Source organism: Nyctibius grandis, chromosome 2 (genome assembly GCF_013368605.1).
Source record: "Nyctibius grandis isolate bNycGra1 chromosome 2, bNycGra1.pri, whole genome shotgun sequence".
NCBI classification, from domain to species: domain Eukaryota; kingdom Metazoa; phylum Chordata; class Aves; order Nyctibiiformes; family Nyctibiidae; genus Nyctibius; species Nyctibius grandis.
The window spans coordinates 36,465,474-36,472,189 of record NC_090659.1 but is presented as its reverse complement, the minus strand read 5'-3'; the positions used below and the strand labels follow the sequence as shown (position 1 = coordinate 36,472,189).

Sequence of the window (6,716 nt, the reverse complement as noted above, 5' to 3'; positions counted from 1 at the left end):
TGTGATGCACAGCGGTCCATAAAAAAAACAAGAAGGGCTATCCAAAGCACTTGCAGACACACAAATCATTTGCTCCATGAAGCTATTAGAAGAGTTGTGGGAGAAGAGAGAGAGAGCACTCACTTTCTTTTGCTATGGGAATTATTCAACAGCAGAGATGGAGAGGCTCTCCATCTTGTTAAAGCATGACAAACAATATTTCTGATCAGGCCTTTCCTCCCCTGGCCATTGGGAAGTCTTGCACGTGTAAGATCCTGGGCTATTTGTAAGGGAGTGATCCTACGCCTGTGGAGCTGTTGCAGGCTAATGGGACCTCTCTCACTCTCCAGGGCACTTGGCAGTCACCCTAAATGCTGGCTCTCAGGCTCCTGCTAGCAAGAGGGGGCAACACTCATGTGCAGGACACTGCAGGTGTATCCATGTGAAGCACTAAACATGGCCAGTGCACAGGAGGGTGAAAATCCTGGCTCCCTTCCCAAGCGTTGCCAAATGCTGGGAACAGTCAGGCATTTTCACATCAGGCTAATAAAACTAGTGCCTCTCCTCCATCGAGGCTGGCAGAGGAGCACGGGGAAGGAAAGGTCACCTGCTGTCCGATACCATCCTGAACCAAAGATGGGACTTCTGGACTAGACTGATCCCCGCCAGCCAAGGCTGCGGTCAGGCACGTGGCTCTCCTGCTGCTCAGCTGAGTAAAGGTGTTGCTGTCCCCAAATGCCCGTCCCTGTCCCTCCTTCCCCACCAGGCAGCCCTGACCCCTTACACCCACCAGCATCAGGGTGCTGTGCGTATGGGGGAGCAGGAACAGCTTTATCTGTGGCTGCTACTGGCAGAAAAGGATCTGTAATTGCAGCCTGAGGATTGAGGACAGCATGCTGCCACTGTGAAGAATCTCCTATTCCTAATTTTATTTTCCTATCTGCTTGTAGATGTACTGAAAAACTAAATTTTAAAAGTGTAGGGTGTTACAAAGTCCTGTCATAAAAATGTGTCTTCTAAGTCATAAATTAATGATTTGTTTTCTCCATATGGTTTGTCTGATACAGATAGGAACAGTTTGCTTTTGTTGAGAATGGAAATGCCTCTGCTGAAATGATCTTGTGGAAATAGGAAGATGCAAGAAGAAAACATTCAGGTAGCCTGTAGCGCTCTGCACACTGCTACAAACAGAAGGAAAGTGCATAAAAGGAAACATGACTTGGAGGACAAACACATCTGGCACATAATTGATTACTTCCTACCATACAACATGTCCTCAGCTGGTAGGTGCGTAGCTTTTTTCCACAGTTCATGAAAACCCACTGTTTTTTGACATTCCTCCTAAAAGCACGACCTGCCTACCTTTCTGTCATGTCTGTGACTTTCGGTGTTGTTGGCTCCTTGGTCCGTACTTTCCAGTGCTGTTTTTCTTTTTTCCAGCAATTATACTAACTGCCACCTCCAAAGGGGAAACTAGTATTGCAAGTTATGAATGCGGTTAACTGTGAAAAATGAGAAAAGGAAAAAGCTGGAAATATGCCTGAGCAGTATTTCTACAACACTTCGAAAAGGAAATACATCCTTATGCTTTGGAGACAGTGAAAAGGTGGCTTTTGGTCAGAGTGAATACGGTAAGTCCTGTACATCTAGATAAATGATTTTTTTTTCTTTATTGTTAAAATCAAATCTATCTAAATCACTTTTCTCTGTTTTTCAAGCATCTTGAAGTTAGATGCTAGGAAAAATTTGTGTCTAGCTGTTAGCTATTTGCCTGCAGTTATGCCTGGGAAAAGGAGGTTCGGCCACTGCACAGGGAGGTTGTTGGTGAGGTTTTCTATGCCTGCTGGTGGCTTTCAGAGGACCTCAGGACCAGCAGGAGGGGAAATACATTGGTCTAATCAGGAGAATTAGCCTTGCGTCTTACCATGATCGTTGCTCCTCCTACAGCCTCTAACTGAGCTATCTTGGAACTTTAGTTTTTGGGGCTAAGGCAAGTAGAGTCATACTGGGGAAAGAGGTGAGATTATAGCAAACAGCATTTTTGCTTGTGAGGATCTCAGAAGGAAGAGAAAGAGCAAGAAAGGCCAAATCTCTGTGCAAAGACTAGCCATGGAGTGCATTGAAAAATGATGGCTGTCTTTCACAGAAATATTTAAAAAGCTGTATTTAAAAGAAGTACACGTGTGTGTCAGATTTAGCTTTTAGTTGTTCTCCCTTAACTTATCCACCTGTTTCTACCTCTTGTATTGTCCCTTGTCTAAAGCAGCTTCATTTCACAGTCTTTTCTGTGTCAAAACCTTCTGCACCCAAGCATCTTCCAGCAGATCTCAGCGCAATGTCACTGGCATGTGACACCCTGATCAGGCTCCCCAAGGGATGGAGACCGCAGCCAGGTAGCTTCGCTGCCAAGGAGAGATGCAAAGTGATTGGTCAAACCAACCCCCTCCTGTTGTGTTGTCCAAGATGTTTATGCTTTTGTGAAGGAGCCAGTTCACTTAGTGAGTCTCTATTTTTCGTTTTGTGCTAGCAGCCCTTGGGAATTTACATTGAAGATGGAGATGAAAGGACGTCTGTCAAGGTGAAGTTCTGCATAGCCAAAATGGGGTTGGCTTCCTGGACAGTACTCCCACAGGGACTGCAGACATGCAGTTTATGAGCAACGTGGATTGTCACAAGAGCCTAAATACATTCACTTGATACTTTTTCTATTTGCTTGTTTTTGAGATACCCAAAGTTCTTTTGCTTGGACAGGCATCAGTTGCATTTTATGAGCTTGTTTCCCTTCAACGTTGAATAAAGTATACAGAGGAATATCATGGCAAAGAGGGAAAATGAAACACAATGTCTAGAACACTGCTCGAAAACCTTCATAAACCAGAAAGAGGGTTAGATGAAATGTCTAGGCGAACATAGCTTCCTTCGCGATAACAGTGCCATCCAGAAATTTTCACACCAGTTCTCTACAAGATAATTCTGATTCTAGAAGGGACCTGGTCATCATAGCGTGACCCTGCCTTGGTTCACTACCCTTCCTAAGCAGCAACAGGTTATATTTGCATCGATAGTCTCCTTGCTCGCTTGGCAATACTCTTCTCCAACATCCAATGTTAAGGGCTAGTCTGGCATCTTTACATGATACTGCACCGTGCTATATAAACATAACCTTTAAATTTTTTTTTGTTTCTTTTGAAATAAATTTAACTGTTTAATAATTGCCAAGATGACATTTAGGTTTTGCTTTTTCTTTTGAAATATAAATACATGTTTCAGTTCTCTAGTAAAAAATTTCATATTTTAATGGGCTCAGATACATTGTTAAATAATTTTAGATGTTTCCGCTGTATTCCCATTTTTCCTTAAGTTATTAATTTGTACCAGCACTCCTTCTTTTGGCAAGAAACTCACTTGCATAAGCTGTTGGATCAGCTTTTCACTGATTTTGAACTCAGTGATTTTTTGCTTCAGCAAAAAAGAAAGCGCTGAGTAAAAGAGTTTTTAGTTTAGAAATATTTCTCCTCCTTCAGGATTTTGTGTGTCCACTAACTCCAGCAGGAATGGAGATGCTTAACACTTTGCAGCATTGACTTGCTAAACCGGAGATGCTCCAGTAACCTTGTCCAGCTTCCAAGAAGCTGTGCTGCTGCAGTGTCATTCCCACTTGTCCTCTGTTTCTCACCCTGTGCTTTTCTGACGTTTTTCTTTAAGCGAAGGCATTGGTTTTCTTGGAACAAGTTGCAAAACCTACCTCTCTCTCCATCACAAATGTCCTACAAGATGTAATACAGCTAATTTCTCAGAAGTGTGCTTTTTCTTTTTAGTGGGCAAGTGAAGTACTGTTAATCACTAGTGGGTGTTTTAAGTTAATGAAAGCCAGCCTGATGAGTGAGTGATGTCCGGCAGGTGAATTAGTTGATTCTTTCAGTTGTTAGTTGTTAATTGACATTGCTTGCAGCAACTCCTTCCTTGCTTTGCTGGCATAGAGTACTAGGGAAATTTGTAATCAACAAGGAAAATATTTATTAAAATTGTAACACCACAATAGCTTAAGAAATTTTTACCTTGTAGGGATTCATTTTAAAGCAGTACATTACAATGGAAAATGCAGTCCTCTGCAACAGATACTGCAGCAAAGCAAACCTTGAAGTGCTCTTGAAAGCTCTCAGTGATTCCTCTTGCGGAGTGTGTTGAATGTAATGATGGTGATAAGTGATTGACATTGCTCTGTCTCATAGATATCAAACTTAACTGCACAGCTGGCTCTGTGGGGTTTTGTAACACTTCTGTTCACCTCAGTAGGTCCAGGTTCCAGATGGAAAATTTAAATTCTGTGAGAGACTCCATGTGAAAACCTTGTGTCCCTGAACCCCGGCTGAGTTCCGTCTCCAGCTTCTCAGGGGACAATTGTTTTATGCTTTCATCTTCAGGAGATTTCAGGCTTAAGGTGAACTTGATTGCAGGCTTTAGACGTCCTTTACAAGGATACAGCGTACAAGGCAGGAGGCTAAAAATTCGGATCTGATCTGTTCTCAACCAATAGCTCACTCCTGTGTGGATGGCTGTTGAACATGGCCCACTGGATGCAACTCTGACTCAAAAAGTCCCTATGATAACAGTTGCTAGGAGCTTTGAAGGCAAAACAACGGAAATACAACACAAGACATATTACTTACAGCCTTGTTCTAAGTCTCCATTGCTGACACCATTCAGGACAGTCTCCTCGGTTGAGTGGATTTTTGCTCTAACCCAGTGGGAGTGTTCCTGTGTTCTTCCCTGGGTAAACAATTCAACTTCCGTGCATCTCCATTCCCAGATCTAGAAAATGGCGATAATTCCTCACCTTAACTGTGTGTACATGACAGGCAAACTAGAGCAGATTTCCAATAATACTCAGGCATCCAAAGACCCAAACTATCACATAATAGGGTTTTCAAAAGAACACAGGTATCTAACATCTTTTGTAGTGAATCACAGTGAATCACATTGAACGCTTGCTTCTCAAACGAATGGGGCTCAGCTCCTGAAGGATGTGTGAAAGGAGTTTGCATGAAACTTTGGCTCTTTCTTCTTGCAAACACAGATGAGACTTTTTTTTCCTCCTAAAAAATGAGACTGCTTTTGTTGGAGTTTTTCACTGAAATGAAGATTTATATACACAGGCTGAAATGACATCTCCTTTTCAGTTGCCTACCACTGCTTCATACAGTTAGCTGACTTTTGAAGAGGTTTAAAGATATGCTTGAGTTTGCAGATCCCTTTTTTTTATCAAGTCTTGGTCACAAATGCAGCTTTATAAAGGCATCTGGTTGATATGATTCAGAATGCATTTTACAAAACCACTTGGGTCTCTGGAAAGAATTGATTTCTTTGTCAGCAAGAGTGATTGACAGTCCAAACCCATGTAATCTAAAAGGAGATGCAGAGATGGGATCTGCCAGTCCATCACAACAGACCTCTCGAGTTAGTGAAGTCCTGTGCAGGAATCCTGCACCAGGCTCAGTGATGGGGCCAGGCATTTAATCAGGTGACGAAGGCATGTGATGAGCATGCCAGACAACGTGACGAAGATAGCACGAGGAAACAGTGTGCTGTGGGAGAGGCTGTTGCTAGAGCATCTGTCTCTGAGTGGTGCCTGTCCTGGCTGCAGGGCAGTCCCCACTGCCCAACGAAGCCAGGCACCAGGCACAGCTGCTCAGAGGCCCTGGCCAGTGGGTGTGAAGGGGAGTAGAGAAACGAGTCTTGTGATCATGTGTGGGACCTGATGGGTCTGGCACCACCTCAAGCAGATGTTTTTGGTGCGTGTTTCAGTGGGCTGAGCTGGAAAACAGCACCAAGCCTCAGCTCAGCAAGGCTCTCCACGCTGTACTGCGAGCGTGGCCAAGTCCTGTGGACGTCGATTCGCAGTGCTAGAGTCTTCACTGGAGCCTTCATCTCGGACAACTGTTCAGAAACCTGGATGAATCATGTTACCAGTGCTAAGTACTGAATCATGCGCCTACTAATCTGTCAGCAACAAAATTTATAGGTAAAAAATAAGTCAGTACACCTTTTTAAAGTGTTGGCAGCATTTTATCACGATAAGTATTTGGATCTTATAACCATATAAGCTTTCCAAAGTATTAATATAATTGCGCAGCCACCTTCTTATCTAATTTGCCCCTAGCCAGATCTTAAAAATTATTTAAACTTCAAAGACTGTAGTAATCCTACATGCACAAAGACACTAGGAAAAACTATTTCTTTGAAATGTAACCAATTACAAACTAGTGTTGACTGCCTGTGCTTTCCTTGCAGCATTAGCTTTTCTGTGGGCATAGAGTGCTCTTGTAATTTGTCAACTGCTACCACTATTTAGGATCAGTTAAGCTTTATCACATTAATTAAAAACTGTAATTAAATAACCAAAAAGCCCCTCACTATGACTGAGTCCCAAAGTGTGCATCTGGCCCTTGTTTCAGATGGAGGGGGGGAAAAAAAGTGAAGTTATGTCAGAAATTTCCAGGATGTTTTCTTTTGATTATCCCATAAAGGCACTCTGTTGAAATGGTGATGGCTGGGGGGAAAAAAAGAGAAGGACAGACATCTTTCACTGAGCTGGAAAGCACTGTGGTAAATCTTTCTGCTTATGTTGCATTTTGATCTCAGAATGCAGTACAGGACTAACAGATCATGAACAGAAGGTGCAAAATAAATATTCTTTTAAAATATCTTTTAATTATAGCCTTGTAAAAGTCTTGGTG

General features: G+C 42.6%; 1 long non-coding RNA gene across 1 annotated transcript; it reads left to right on the top strand.

Annotated features, from left to right (window-relative positions):
* The first annotated feature begins 1,056 nt into the window (after window positions 1–1,056).
* LOC137677796 (uncharacterized) lies at window positions 1,057–2,783 on the top strand. The gene is made up of 3 exons (XR_011050317.1): window positions 1,057–1,266; window positions 1,420–1,610; window positions 2,507–2,783. It is a non-coding gene; the product is annotated as an uncharacterized lncRNA (long non-coding RNA).
* Window positions 2,784–6,716: the final 3,933 nt, after the last annotated feature.